A 15975-nucleotide genomic window follows, 5' to 3' on the forward strand; every position below is an offset into this window, starting at 1 on the left:
CTGTGTGTCAAAAGTGTCTAGCGTGCTTGTTGCAGCAATAAAATGCTATGAAGCCTTGCAACTGCCTATTATTATTCGCCATTCGACAACGCCAAATATTCTGACAACGAAGCTGCTTGAACTTGTTTGTGCATAAAATCATTTTCGCGAGGTCAGCTGGATTTATTGGTCAAATTGTTGGTTGTGTGAATTTAAATAAAATACAATGGTTGAGGAATTTAATGTAATGGTAGGAAGATGGAAATCGTTAAGTTGGCTATATGTTGGCTAGAGCAAGATCTGGACCGATACCAGTCTACGCCATATTCTGAAAATAGTTCATAGACTCAGCGAATGCCGAATATATAGCATAAGGTCATCTAGAATAATTGAACATAATAATTTTATTTAATAATTAAACATATGTGGCTGTGAGAAATTCATACACCGATTTCGGTCACTCTCATCAACAATATATTATATATACAGTATATCCAAGATAATTTCTTGCCATAACCATAACAAAAATAATGTATGGAGATATGCTGCCTCGACTAACTTTATTTTTAGCAGCAAGGCAAAAGTTATGTTACAAATCCAGCGATACTTTTCTTCTTGACTCTATCGTCAGCCTAAGGCACTGATGTCCCCACTTTCGGTATCTGCGATCTTGAAAAGTTATTATCACAGCTATCTGTCAAACCAAAGAGATTGAAGTTCGATTTATCTATTGTTAAGCGAAAAAATCAGATCTCGTTTGAAGGCATATCATATGGAAAGTAGGCGTGGTTGCAGTCCGATTTCGTTCAATTTCATTCTATATATACAGTTATATACTAATTTTAGTTCAGATTGTCCGAGACATTACGAAAATATGAAATTACACTTTACAGTAAAATTTAATGATTTTGACGTGGCAGATCAGTCAGTTATGATGCCTCTAGTAATTTTCAACCGCTACAAGGTGGAGAAAGGTATGTATGGGCGTTGTTCTTAACACATTTCACCCATTTAGCGCCTTATCATGAAATACTAAATGCCAATATTCTCACCAAAAGTAGCACTCATTAAATTGCTTAATTAAATTCAAGTTGCAACTTCAACTTGGTGATGCCACTACATGTTACCGCATCAACACATGCATGCACAGAATTGCAATTTGTTGAAGCGATCTCTTAAATATGGCCATCAATCTTCTTCTGCTACGCACATATGGTACATACATATGTATGTACATGAATATGCATGTGTGCTTAATCCTAGATTGGCATTTTAAATATTATCTATGGAATATTGAACTGGTTGCCACCAAAAACAAAATAAAAAACAATAAAAATAAATAAAGAAGCAAAATTATGTTGCAAAAAATTAGCGAACCGCAAAATACTAGTTCAAACCGCTTGTCAATTGTCACTATTACAAATGCTCCAGAATTTACTAATCTACAAACAGACATGTGTCTTGTGCCTACAAACTACCAGCCAGTAAGCAGTGGCGGTACGTGTTGCAGCTTGTGGGCGCACATGTTTTGTGGCAAGTTCATACCTACATATTTACATACATATGCACATATATTACTTACTTCTTTTACTTTTTCCCTCATTTGCTCCATTAGCGTTGTTTCGCAGCTCTTTATTTCTCTCGCCATTTGTGTGAAATTTTCCGTGCTATCATGCCCGCTGTCAGTCTGCAGCGCTTTAAATGGCTTTCTTTGCCACAGCCAGCTACAAATGCAGAATTGTCGTGTACTTATTCCTTATTCTACTCATATGTAATAAGCTTATGCGGTCACTTGCTCTTTAAATGGTTCAAATATGTAGGCCAGCCAGTGCCATTTGAAGACTAGTTTTAGCCAAGAACTATTAAATAGACTTGTGTGTGATTGTGGATGTGTGTGTTGTATTGGCCATGCTTGATATTTAGCGCTAGCGCATCTTTGGCAGCTCAGATTGATATGTGTCTCCGAATACAGAAAATCTAGTGCGAGTATACAGAATAAGCGCATACTTGCATGTGTAAGTGTGTGTGTGTATGTGTGTGAATATGCCTATATTTGTATGAATGGCAAGTATAAATATGGTGCGAACGCATATATATTTTTATCTATTTAGTTATCCTTGGAAAAAAAGTATTAAATTAACAAAATATACATATAATACTTTTAATTCATTACTAATATTTTTATTTCAATGTATTTAAAAAAAATAAATATTAATTAATTTAAAAAAAATTATGTTAATTATTATAATATTGTTTTTTATACATAACTAATATTACAATTTCTATATATTTTTTTAGTTTTCTAAAAGGTTTTGTCAGTTAAAAACATATAAAAAAGTATGGTTTTTTGTTATTTATATCTAATATTATTATTACTATGTATATATATATATTTTTTTTTTTTTAAAAAAGGTTTGATTAATAATTTTTCTAATTTTCAGTAATTTTAGTATTTTTCTGGGTCTAAAATTCAGTGGATTATATTTTTTTAATTTTTGTCTTTCATAAAATACATTATGTTTCTATTTTTTGGATAGTTTTATAAAAATTATAAAAATCTACAGTTTTTGTGTCGCAAATATGTTATTCTTGTTATAAAAATTAGTTAAATTTTTTAAAAAATATATTACAAGTATTTATAAATACATATTTTGAAAACCAATTAAAAAGAAAATATAAGCATTAAAATTAAGTAAATAAGACATGAGTAAATAATTAAATATTTTCAGGAATTTTCATACAAAATTTTATTTTTCAACTCTTTGAGAACTTTGCAAACTTCTAAAACTAGCATTTTTAAATAACAATAACTAAAGATAAATTTAGGTTTAGCTCTTTTAAGATTTCTAAAGCAACAATTTATTGTTTAAATATTTTACCATATTTGTATTCCTTTTATAATATAAATATATTTTTTAACTTATATTAATAAAAAGTTCTTAAATTTCGCATTTTTTTTTAACTTTACAAAACTCTTGTATTATAAATATTGAAAAAATAAGAAAAATATATTTTAAATTCACAAATTTTTATTTATTTATACATATTTATATTATATTTTTCTAGTTTCTCTCCTTTTTCTTAAGATTTTTTTTTTATTTGTACATAAGATGTCTGTTTTGTTAAGCAGTTCAAATTAGTCGATTTTTTTTATTATTATATTATATTTGTTTTATTCAATATGTTTTTGCTAACTTTCTCCTGTTTATTAATATTTTTTTTATTTTAAGTCAAATTAATTTTATTAGTTAAAATATGTTTTTTTTAAGTAAAAACCTAAACTATTTAAAATTGAATAATAAAACTTATATAATAATTAATTAATTACAAAAATGTATAGGTTATTGTATCTAAAATTGCGATAAATTTTGCATTATTTTCAGGTTTTAAGTACAGCGGTATAAATTTACTGATTTTTTAATTTTTATATACCATATATGTGTATGTTTTTTTTTAATTTTTCAATATTTTTTGTTAACTTTATTTTGTTTTCAAAAATATAATTTTTTTAATACATATTTTTTTTTTGTAAATTAAAATAATTTTTGATTTTAAAAATTTAAAATATTTGAAAATTTCGATTACTCATTTGAATGTTAAAATTGTATTATAAAAAAAAACAATTTTATGGTATTTTAAATTTTGATAAATTTTGCTTTATTTTCAGATTTTATATTTATTTATTTAATTTTTAAGGTAAATTTTCAATACACTTCTCTTACTTCTATATATGTATGTGTGCACTTGTGCTTTCTCCCTACGGTGATATTACTTTATCCTTAAACTCGCTAAGTCCACATACCGTTATGCTCTTTGAAAGCTTTGTGAAACCAAACCGCATTCATTTAAAGCATCAAGCAAACTCAGGAGTGTGAACGGTAATATTTTCACTACAATTGGCAACTTACATAATCTTAAAAAATAGTGAAAACCTGCAATTAAGTGCAGCTTGCTGAAAATAACAACAACCACAAACCAACTTTGTCAAATTGCAATCAAACACGAACTCTGTAATGCAACCAAATGCCATTGAACAGATTTGGGAACCGCTGAATTTCCTGCAACAATTAATTTGCACTTAAAATGACGTGTTTGCAACAAACCAATAGCGCAATGCGGGGCCAGTTGAAAAAATTGGCAAATGCGACAGAGGAAAATAGAAAACCATAACCAAAACCAAAAACAAAGATCAAGACAGAAATAAACATTAATTATCAAAGTACATTTGTCGCAAATCGAAGCGAAGGCGAGCAAAGAAATGCAGCATAAAGCCAATACAGCAGAAATCAAGATCATGCAGCAACAGCAACAAAAACAAGCTGCGGTGCCAACACTCCAACTCCAAACAGCGGTGCGCAGCGAATTGGAGTCAGTCGGCCGCTGCAAGAAGAGTAAAATAATAGCAAACACAACCATAAGCAACTAGCTGGCTGCCAATAGCTGCTAGCTGTTGCAGCAACAACAAGAGTAGTCGCAGAGCAAATTCATTGACTTTGTGCGCCGCAAATCTTCGCCTTTGAAGCGCAGCTTAAATCAGTCTTCGCAGCAGACTAAAACCGTGTGGACGTTTCCGAACAGGCGAGCGCTTCAATGTAAGTTTAGCGAAGTTTCGCGATTGCCGGGAGCTAATGTCAATAATGAAATGTAGGGAGAGAATACCTTAAAGTAGCGCTTAGCGTTTATGGTCTGCACCGTTGCGCTATTGTTGCTGCGCTGAATCTTTTTGAACGCATATCGCCTGTTGTGATTTTTCGTACTTTGCCCGGCAACAACAAGCAAAGGCCGGCACGCATGTCTAGTGTTAATTTTCGCCACTTTTTTCGCTTGCTTTGCAAGTTATGAGCACTCGTTGTGCATGGTGTCACGCTGCGTTTGTTCGTGTTGGACGTGATAACATAAAGTGATTGTTTTGTGACAAATTTTGGACTACCGTTACAATGCGTTGGTGTTTAGCTTTTAACTTTGTTTGTTTGTGACTTTAAGTGTTTGTCTTTGAATAGCAAAAAATTGCAAAAATTCAACAAGCAAAATAAAACATGAGAAACAGTGTGTAACTATGTGGGCTTAAGTCAAAAACTTTGCAGTTTTGTGAATAAAAAATAATAATAAAAAAAATATTTTTCCAAATTTATTTGATTTTGTGATTGAACAGCTATTTTATCAACCACCCTGTGCACGCGATCATCGTTTGTAATAAAACTGTTAAAGTTTTGTACGGAAACCAAACGACTATTCTTCACTACTACAGATCATGTCAAACCTAACCTAAATACGTAGAGACCACTTATTTTTTGATGTTCCCTAAGCTTAATTTGTCAAGAACTCTATATTGGACTAGTTGAATTGTTTCTTTTATACAAACCTCAGCCCACGACGGATAGTATATAGGTATATGAAGCTTTTTCTAAGGGATCAATGTTGATCAAAGTGTTGACGGAAATTTTGTTCTTCAAAAACTTCTTTTCTAGAGTAATGAACGACAAAGTGCGGAATAGGCAAAAAATACGGATTTAATGAAATAGATACTTACATCAAAGTAAAAATTAAAAGAGAACATCGATGAGGGGCTAAAATGGCTTACTAATTCGATGCTCCGATAAATATATACTCTTTACCAGAACTTAGCGACCGCTTCAGGCGAAATGGTTTCGAACTTAGCTATCACATGGTGGGAATCAGGTTCGAAACCAGAACGAAGTAGAAAGGGAAATTATAGAAAATGTTTTTCAAATACGGTCACCAGCAGACAAATTCCAGCTTTTAAGTATGTGATACTAAAACGCATTTACAATTATAACAAATCGGCTATTTAGAGAAAGGTTTGTAAACGAAAAAGTGCAGTTAAACTGATGATTCACTCTATGACTGAGTCATTTCTCATAACTGAGTTATTGTCACTGCTATTGTAATGCAAAAATATCTGTCAGTGTTCTTAAAAGAAATCTCTAAATGTGAGTGCGAACCGCTAATCAGTCAAAAGAGCACCAAGGCGCTGTGCATAAATCGCCATAAGAACCAAAATCAATAAGGTGTTAACTGCGCATGCGCGCAGCTTTCAGCGCTACCAAATGCTCACGATCTGTATGTTATGTACATATGTATATATGTGTTCGCCTACAATGAACTTACGCGACGAATGCGCCACATGAAAGATTTGCATATGAAAAGACACAAATTCCTACAACAACTTCGCTTTGCAGCTTTTTCCTGCATTTTCTTTGGCGAAAGACTCTGCAACGGATTATGAATTCTTACTCATACTATAGGTATATTAGAAAAGTTTGTTTGTACAGCTGTCCATTAGATAGCCAAGATAGCGGTGAACTAGAATTTTTCAAAATAGAAATGGAGTTAGTGAAAGAGTAAAACAGGAGAAAATAAGCTAAAAAATTTAATATATATATAAATAAACGGAAAAAGAGAGTTTGAAAGAAAATCGATCGCTGCATACCTTACAAATTGTGCAGCGTTGAAAACATATTTTTGTACACATACTATGTGTAGTATTGCAAATACAACAGCTACAGTGTGCGCATGCGCAACTGCATTCTTAATGCAGCCGATTTTATAGAAATGCATACCACGTTAAATGGCTGGCATATTGCTGCTGGCGGCCTGGTTAACAACTAGCCGAAGCCGAATACGACTACGTTGCGGCCAAATGACCACGACAATTGGCCGTTAGAAAAGTGATGTAAAAACTTCAACTCGAAATTAAGCCGAAGTGTAATGGATATTAAATTAATACAATAGTACAAGTTAATATTTGTATACATACTACCGGTAAAATAACTAACTTTTATGTTTGAATTATTTTACGAAAAAATTTCGCGACGGAAAAATTTATAATGGCATAAAATTGTAAAATAAGCAAAAAATATTAAAAAATAAATATTTTCTTTATTTTGCTTTCATAATTTCCTAGCTAAAAGTAAATCCATTGTATAAACAAAGATTTACATATACATACGTAATTTGCATGACTAATTAATTATGTGAAGGTTCTTCCAAAAACAATAAGATTGTTAACAAAAGAATTGTAAAAACTAGCATAATTTTAGCAAAGAAGAAGAGTTAAATTTCTTTGCAAAGGTGCGAATAGTATAGAGAAGAGAATGGAAATTTTACAAATATCGTTTTTGACAGCTGATTTTGCAAGCGAATTATTTTTTTATATCTGTTTTCGCAACAAAGAACATTTATAGGGATAATTTTTATAGCGGTATTTTATTTGAAATTATTCTTAAGAGTACTTAAATACTTTTACATAAGAAACATTTTTCAAACCATAAAAATGTTATTGGAGAATTGAAGAAATGTTTAAATGACTTAAGATTTTTAAAATAAATAAATAAAAAATTTAATTAGAATAATTTAAATGTGTTTATATGCTTTTTACTTTTTATATTGAGTCTATGCGTTTTTTATAAAAAACAATTTTTATTACAAAAAAAATATCAAAATTTCAATTTAAAATTTTAATTATTTTTTATAAAAATAATATTTTTAAGTAAAAACAATAGTTTTGACAAACAAATGAGACATAACTTTAGTTTACTCAAAAATGAATAAAAATGTTTTAAAATTTTTTTTTTTATATAATAAAAGATGTGTATAATTCATTTCAATTTAAAATTTTAATTATTTTTTATAAAAATAATTTTTTTAAGTAAAAACAATAGTTTTGACAAACAAATAAGACATAACTTTAGTTTACTCAAAAATGAATAAAAATGTTTTAAACATTTTTTTTATATAATAAAAAATGTGTATATAAATGATCAGCGCCACAAGCTAAGTCGATTGAGCCATCTCAGTTCTCTCTCTCCCTCAGTTTTTGACATATCGAATTTAAATTTTGCAACCGTCCTTTTCTAACCAAGAATCTGCTCATTTCTCGAAACGGCTGATAACGGACCACTATAGCCTATAACTGCCATACAAACTGAATGATCGGAATTAAGTGCTTGTATGGAATACATTTGACGAGATGTCTTTTTCAAATATGGCATGGGTTATTGTCCAAAACAACTGCGCAATCTCCGAAGACATTGTTCAGATCGGATCACTATAGCATATAGCTTTCATACAAACTGACCGCTCAAAGTTGTCTTGTAATTTTTAATTTTTAAGACTCTCTTCAGTTTTTTTTTAATTTTTATTTTATTTATTTTTTTCGTTTTCCAATATTTTTGGGTATTAATTCAATATCAGTATCAATTTAAATAAAAATTGATTACAAACTTCTTAACTGCCTTTTTATAAAATTTAGTTTGTTTAAAAAAATGTATACTATTTTTATAATTGACAAGCTTATTTTATTTTTTTTTTAACTTTTTTAAATAAAATTGTTCTGAAGTATTTTTTGCATTAGTCTGAGCTCAAATAGACTATAAATTTCTTGAATTCAAAAACATTTCGTTAATTTTTTTATATATTGGTATTTTTATTAAAGTTTTAGAGGAGTTATATAAAGATGTTATTATTTTAATTTTATATAATTTAATATACATTTTTTTAAACTAATTATCTATTATTATTTTTATAAAGGTTTTTGAGAAGTTGCTTAAAAAACTTTATTTTTTAGTTGTTTGTGTAATTTAGCAAATTTATATAACATTTTAGTTTCTATAAGCTCGCAAACATGTTTTTGAATAGTTTACACTTACAATTTTGTCAAAAAACTTGGTGCGTGTCGCTAATTAAAGAATGTCAAAATTAGGCGAAAATATTTACCAAAAAGAAAATAAACAATAATTGAATAACCCCCAAAGCAGTGAAAACACTTTAACTAAACATTATTGATGTTTATTTACCTTCAGCGTACGCTTAAAGCACTAAAATTAACAACACTAAAGCTAAAAAAAAAGTAAAGTGATAAAAGCTGGCGACAAAAAAATTACTCGCATGACATTCTTTTGTTGATATATATATGTAAGTGTGTATGTTCTAATGAAATACTAATTATCTCAACGACTTTCTTTCAATTTAAGTTTTCGCTACTTTATGTGTGTGTTTGTGTGACATAAAATTTTTTATGAATCTGGCAACTCGATTCTAAACATAATTGTGTGTGCCAAAATTATAAATAAATAAGTGGTTATAAAAATAACAACAACATGCGTATTAACATCAACAACAATTGATAGATTTCTATAGACAAATTTTGTGTAATTTAACCAATAAACAACGTGCAAATATTATACAAAAGTCTCAGTGAAAGATTTAAACGAAAACTGAGCGAAACAAAAATCACATAAAACTCCTGTTATCAGCAGTGTTGCCATGGCGCTGCTTTAAGCCGTAGTAGGTGAGTAGTGTGTGAAATTTAAGTGTTTCAATAATTTTTTTTTTTGTATGGCATCATTGTCCACTCTTCGTAAGGTGATATAACGGAAAGTGATAGTAAAACTTGGTTTTTCTCTACTTCTTTGACTGACTTTCAACCCACAACAACTCACTTTCTGGCCACTTTTTAATTTATTTTAGAGCAATTAGGCGCTAATAATAGTGTTGGCAAATGTAATTGCTGTCAGCACAAGATTGCGGCAACAACAACATGTGCGTATTGTTTCATGGTCAAGCATGTGCCTACACAAGTGTCTGTATGTATGTGCGCTCGCTTGCTTTCATTTATATTTATAGTTTTTTTTTATAAAAAAAAAATAAAAGTATGCAAATTGTCATGCAATACATAATACATAATTATTTTGTCAGCATTTTTATGAGTGAAGCAAAATATTGTTTATAATTTTAATAGTAATAAACTATATGTTGCATATTGCATATATGCATGTGGCGCTTATTATATAAACAAATGTAATAATCATCACTAGTTACTTATTAACAACCATGAAAAGTCTTATATCGTACAATCAAGTAAATCGTTAAAAAACCACGCTCTCATCACAAATCAATTAAATGACTTGCAACAAAAGTAAAAGTGGCACTTTGATGGTGCATTGCCCCCCCTTATATGCGTGTATTGTTCGAATGCGCTTGCAAACATGAGCATAAATGCCTCCACAGGAAATGCAAGCATATCCACGCAAGTGGCTGTATTATTATTTTTATGGCTAATTTTTTACGATTCCGCAAAATTTAGTCGTGTTGTGAAATGATAGGATTGTGGTTAAATTAAAGACTATTCTCCGCTGAAAGCTGATAAAAATTCAAATAAAATTCGCGTAAAGTACAACATAATAACTATGAAAATGAAACAATTCATATGGCAAGTAGATAATAAAATGTTTGCACATCTCTACATGGTTATCAACAAAGAGTTTTAGCAATAAACAGAAGCAGATAACAACTGTGACCACAGCATAATATTAATTTTTCAAATGTATTTTGATACTTTTACTGTTATTTCTGAAAATTGCGCATTATCATTTAATAACATTATTACTTAATTTACTTTAATCGATATATCCGATTAATTTTTTCCACTAAAATGTTCCTAAATTTTTAGCTAAACTAGTATTTTACTTTTTTACTTATCAAAATGACATTTAAATATTTTTACCGCAATCGATAATCGAATAGATTTTTTTCGACAAAATTGTATTTCGCTCCTACAATTTAGTGAGCTCAAATTTGTTTTTTATTGAATTATTTATACATTTAATTATCGATTTTAAATGTTATACACATGTTTTATTTTACCGATTTTATATTTCGTAACAAACATATACGACTGACACTGTTATTTTATAAAATTTGATCGATAATTGTGGTTTTCGATTTCTTGACTATAATTATAATATATATAAATATATTTCTATATTTATATTTTCAAAAAGCATTTTTCAATCGAATATATCACTATTACCATTTTTTATCGATATATTTTCGAATGCTATATTTCATTACAATCATACATGAATGACACTATGATTGTGTAAAGTTTTATCGATAATTGTGGTTTTCGATCTTACGATATTGATTAATTTTTATAAATATATGCTTTCCGATATTCATATTTAGTAAGTATTTTTTAATCGGATAAATCGATATTATCACATATTTTTTATCGATAATTTATACCTTATACACTAGTAAAACGGCCTTTGTTTATATTAATTGATATTTTTATTTTCGAACATGCATTTCGAACGTTGCAATTTACCAGAATTGTGTTTTATCGTTACTTTTTCCTTTTCATTTCGTATATATAATATATCATATGAAGTACATACATGTGTGTATATATTTTGAAATATATGTATTGCCACTTTCATTTATATTATATTCGAAAGGCACAGCACATATATATACATAATATATATAATTCTAAATGTATCGATAAAAATATATATAAATTTATCAACAAAAATTATATCGATATTTAATCGACTATTTTGAAAATATTACTCATTCCGCACATTCTAAATTTTTGTATTTATTGATAAAAAATTATTAGCATTTGATGTGATAATTATCGATATTTTTATGTTTGTTGGATATATAAATGGAGTTGCCATATTTATATTAAACTTACGTTAGAAAATGTTTTATTTTGAAAATAATTACTAAAAGCATTTAAATAAAACTTAAAGTAGGTTCAAAATTGTATGATTCCCATTAATGAAATATGATTTGTAAAATATTTTTATATTTTTGTCATAATGCAATCATCTGCGGATTTACATATATCATAACTGTTTCGTTCTCCTCAAAACTAATTTTAGCGAGGTTTCAGCAAAACATCCGTTGCCTTTAATTACACCTTGCTACGCCCGCATTGCATCCACTTACAACACATACATACATGTATATTAATGCTGTTGCAAAAACTGTTTATATAGTGACATTAAATCTCCATGTAATATTTTATTTTCACAATTTTCACATGGCATGCTCATTTGAGTCAAGCGATCGGTGAAAGTCGGACTAATCAATGTGCTATCGGTGTGGACTCGTTGTTGGTAACATACCATACATATGTACATGTAAACATACTTGCAACGCTTGGTTGATTTGTCGGTTAGGTTTGGCTTGTTTGACCGCTGCCAGTACCTTTGTCGCCTAGATGAACGTTCAATGATCTCTTTTCATTGAACGTTGCACAAATAAGCGGTCATATACTTGTATGCGCTTATATAAATATATACATATATGTATATGTTTGTATGCATATAATTTGAATTGCAAGCCAGTTGCAATTGCGCTTTGCTTTGCTGACCAATGAAGCGGGCATGCTGCAGTTGATAAAGTTGTACGGTTGATGTGATTTTTATGTTGGCTCAAATAAACTCGCGTACAAGTAACTACATACCGATCCACATTGGTATGCTTTGAAGGCATTTCCAATGAAAAAAGTGACTGCGGCATATGTTTATAGGCTTTTCCACTTATTTCGACATATTTGAACCAGTTCAACGCAAGGAGAGTAGTCTACATGACTACGTCCTTTTTCGACGCATTTATTTCAGGAATTTGCTTGTGCCAGCTACGAGTTTTACATGTGTTAGATAATCTGACTAAAAATATTCACTGCTGGTGGCAAACTCGTACATCCAATGGAGGAAACATATTGCTGCGGTAATAAATAACTTCCTCTTTAAATTGACATGTTGCTTATATCAGAGTAGTGCAGGAGTAATAGTGAAACTAGACTGGAAAGATCATGTGGCGCATATTGTTGTTCACGCACTTTTTGTTTATAAAAAGAATTTCAAGTATAGATTTGGTATAAAGCTTACACAGGTATTTGGATGAAGGCACGAAGCAATAACGTTAACTGCTCTGAAGCTATAATCTTCCTTCACAGGTGCAATTTCCTATAGCATGAAAGGGTATAAAAAGATCTTCTAGCTGATTTTGATCGTTTAGTTTGTGTGGCTGCTATATCCTATAGTGGTCTCATATCGGCGATTCCGACAAATGAACAGCTTCTTGAGCAGAAAACGATGATTTTCACATCGATATCTCAAAAAATGAGGGACTAGTTCGCTTATATGCCAACAGAGAGCTGGACATGTCTAAATTGACTTAGCTCGTCATGTTAATCTTTTATATATACAAGTGTACAGACTTTATAGAGTTTCCGACGTTATTTTCTTAGTGTTACAAAATTCGTGGCAAACTTAATATACCCTATTCAGGGCATTAAAAAGAAAGTAACGGATTGAAAAGGCAACAAAATGGGTGGAAAAGTATAGAAGAGACAAAGTACGACACATTTGGAGATGAAAGAATAAAATATATTAGGATTATCTAATTTTAAATAAGGTTAGGCTGGGATAGGATAGGTAACCGGATGCTAGATGGCGATAGATTGGAATAGTTTAGGTGAGGAGAGGTTGGAATAGGTAAGGATACAATAAGATAGGTTATGATATAAGTAAAAGTTAAAGATGAAGGAGAAAAGAGACGGCATAACAAATGGAATAAACTAGTAGTAAAGTGTAACGAATTTGTAAAATAAAAACGTGTTGGAAAAGGCAATTTTAAAAGAAAAATATCAAAAGAAAAATCCAAATCTCTGCAATACTTTACTATAGGTATATATTATAGTATTATTCACAAATACAAAAACTTACTACAAATAAATAATTATTAATTTAACAGTGCCGATTTCGAGTTTTACGTGCCATAACCATTTCGTTGCATTTATATTTCAACATTATTGATTTATAGCCACTTTACTGCAGAAATTGATGCCAAACTTCTTTTATGAATGTAGTTAGCAGCAGGAATTTGTCTTTGAAATCAACAAAAATTACTTCAAGAATTTTTATGAGCACGTAAATGGAAAAATTATAAAAAATATACACAACTCGTGGTTAGAGCATACGTTTTACTTCTGCGAGGCTATGCAAATAGTTTTCTAAACTACATAAAATGCCATAAAACAAAAGCTAGAAGCCGGAACATGCAATTAACTGTACACAATAATGCGCATGTGTATGCAGCAATTGATCATTTGCTGTGGAATGATAATTATAAGCATCATTATAAACTCACACGAATGTATAAGCGAAGTGTGAGTGTGTGAATGCTGCAAGGCAAGCTTTGTGTTCCGTATTGCATCTTAATAAGAAGCCGCCGGGGCTCACCGGCGAGGCAGCATTGACATACATTTTATTTTTATTTTGCTGCACTGCTGTTCCATGCTGCATATACATACATATATATATGTGAATATAATAAAGATATATACATATGTAGAATAATAAAAGAGAAGATTTATGACCGAAATTGCCGTTGGCAGGCTTGCAGTGGCAGTTATGTTAGCGGCCAAGTGTATTGTGTGGCAAGTGTTGCATGTTAACGGTGGTGTTGTGGCGCGGAATACAATAAGTGTGGACTCTTGACAGTGAAATAATCATTAAAAGGCTGCTTTGCCAAATTATTGGCCATCAATTCAATGACATGAAGGAAATGGCCATACGTGTGCATAGATACAATAGCCGCAAAATGTAATCTTTTTCCTAAAAAATACAGAATTACTTGTATTCCAATGATAATAACACCAACTCTATGCTTAATTTGTTATTACTCTTCATTGCTTGCTGCTGATAAAGCTGTTGCCGACGCTGTGAAATACCACAACAATGCCTGTGTGTCACAGGTTAGTGCGGCTTGTTAAACTTTCAACGCCAGCTTGACCGCTCACCTGAGTGGCTGCTGAGTGAAAAATGAGCTGTACGTTGAAAAACGTGTGCAGCAAATGAGCTGCCATTGTTTGAACGCTATTGTCTTGCATATTACATGTCAACTTTTACCAATATTCATATATACTTACATGCATATATATGTGTATGCAAACTGCGAAGATTTTACTTTTCAAATTTCCATTTCTTTAGATATATTTTAGACACTTTTCATTTTCATTTTCTATTGTCTATAAGTTGACATGTGTTTTTAAATACAATTTTTTATCTTAAACGATTAATAAGTATACATAAATACACACTTATACATATATACTAAATTGACACAGCGCGTTGACCCAGTCTCCGCATATGAGTACATCTCTATTCCTTACAACAATTCATTTCTACTAGTAAGTTCCCGGCTTGTTGCAAGCGTTGCAGCTAGACAAGTTTTCACGTTTATATATGTATATGTACATACAATATGTTACTCACACAAACAAAGTCTCCTCGAACTTTAGTGCTACCTTTAGCCAATTCTCATTCATTTCAAATTAAACTTCTAAATCCGCCTTTGTATGCTGCGCAGTCTCAAACACCGCTTTAACTACTGGAGGCCATCGCGCTTTGTGACATTGTTTCTCCGTTTGTTTATTGCTTGTCTTTCAACAATAGCGAGAATTTTTTTCTTCTACCAGTTTATTTAACACACGCTTGAAAAACTGCTGCTGTTTTGTAATCACAGCGAGTTGCAGAACACTTTCTAATGTTTGGAATTTTCCATAGTCGAATAGTTATTTGTCGCTTAAATTTGACCTAGAATATGCAATACATAAGAATAGTCTTTGCAATTTTTCTTTTTCAATAAATATGCATTTAGACTACGACTTAAATTTTTATATGATTAAAATTAGTTTATTGTTCTTAAAAGTATGTAGACCAATAAATATATCTCTAGAGAACAAAACAAAAAACGATAACTTCAACAGGTTCGATGCTATAATACCTTTCACCGGTGCATTTTTTATAGTATAAAAGTATAAAAAGCGCTTTTTCTTGATTTTGATTTTTCAATTCGTACAGCAGCTACATGCTATAGTGGTCCGATCTAACCAATTTGTTTGAGGATTATAGTGGTGCATTGTATAACAATCTATGCTAAATTTCATGAAGATTCCTTGTCAACAAATAAGCAGCTTCTTGAGGAGGAGAATTGTTCAATTACAACTATTTGAAAATCAGAAAACGTCGAAAAATGTAAATGAATGGAAAGTTGCAATTTTTTGTAAAAATATCTGCCAAAAATACCATTTTCCCTTTTTTTGTTTTTCCTTTGTTTAAAGCCTAGTTTATGGTCTTAACTAAAGCACGTATTTTTTTCCTTTTACTTTTGATG

At 30.4% G+C, this 15975-nt stretch overlaps 1 protein-coding gene across 1 annotated transcript in view; it reads left to right on the top strand.

Annotated features, from left to right (window-relative positions):
* Positions 1–4522: 4522 nt before the first annotated feature.
* mwh (multiple wing hairs) overlaps positions 4523–15975 on the top strand; it is a 94750-nt gene continuing 83297 nt past the window's right edge. Inside the window, exons 1-2 of the mRNA XM_014246755.3 lie at positions 4523–4571; positions 8973–9289. The gene's annotated coding sequence lies outside the window, so the exon portion shown is untranslated. The remainder of the gene's footprint in view (positions 4572–8972; positions 9290–15975) is intronic.

The sequence above is a fragment of the Bactrocera oleae genome, chromosome 4 (assembly GCF_042242935.1).
Source record: "Bactrocera oleae isolate idBacOlea1 chromosome 4, idBacOlea1, whole genome shotgun sequence".
Taxonomy (NCBI): Eukaryota; Metazoa; Arthropoda; class Insecta; order Diptera; family Tephritidae; genus Bactrocera; species Bactrocera oleae.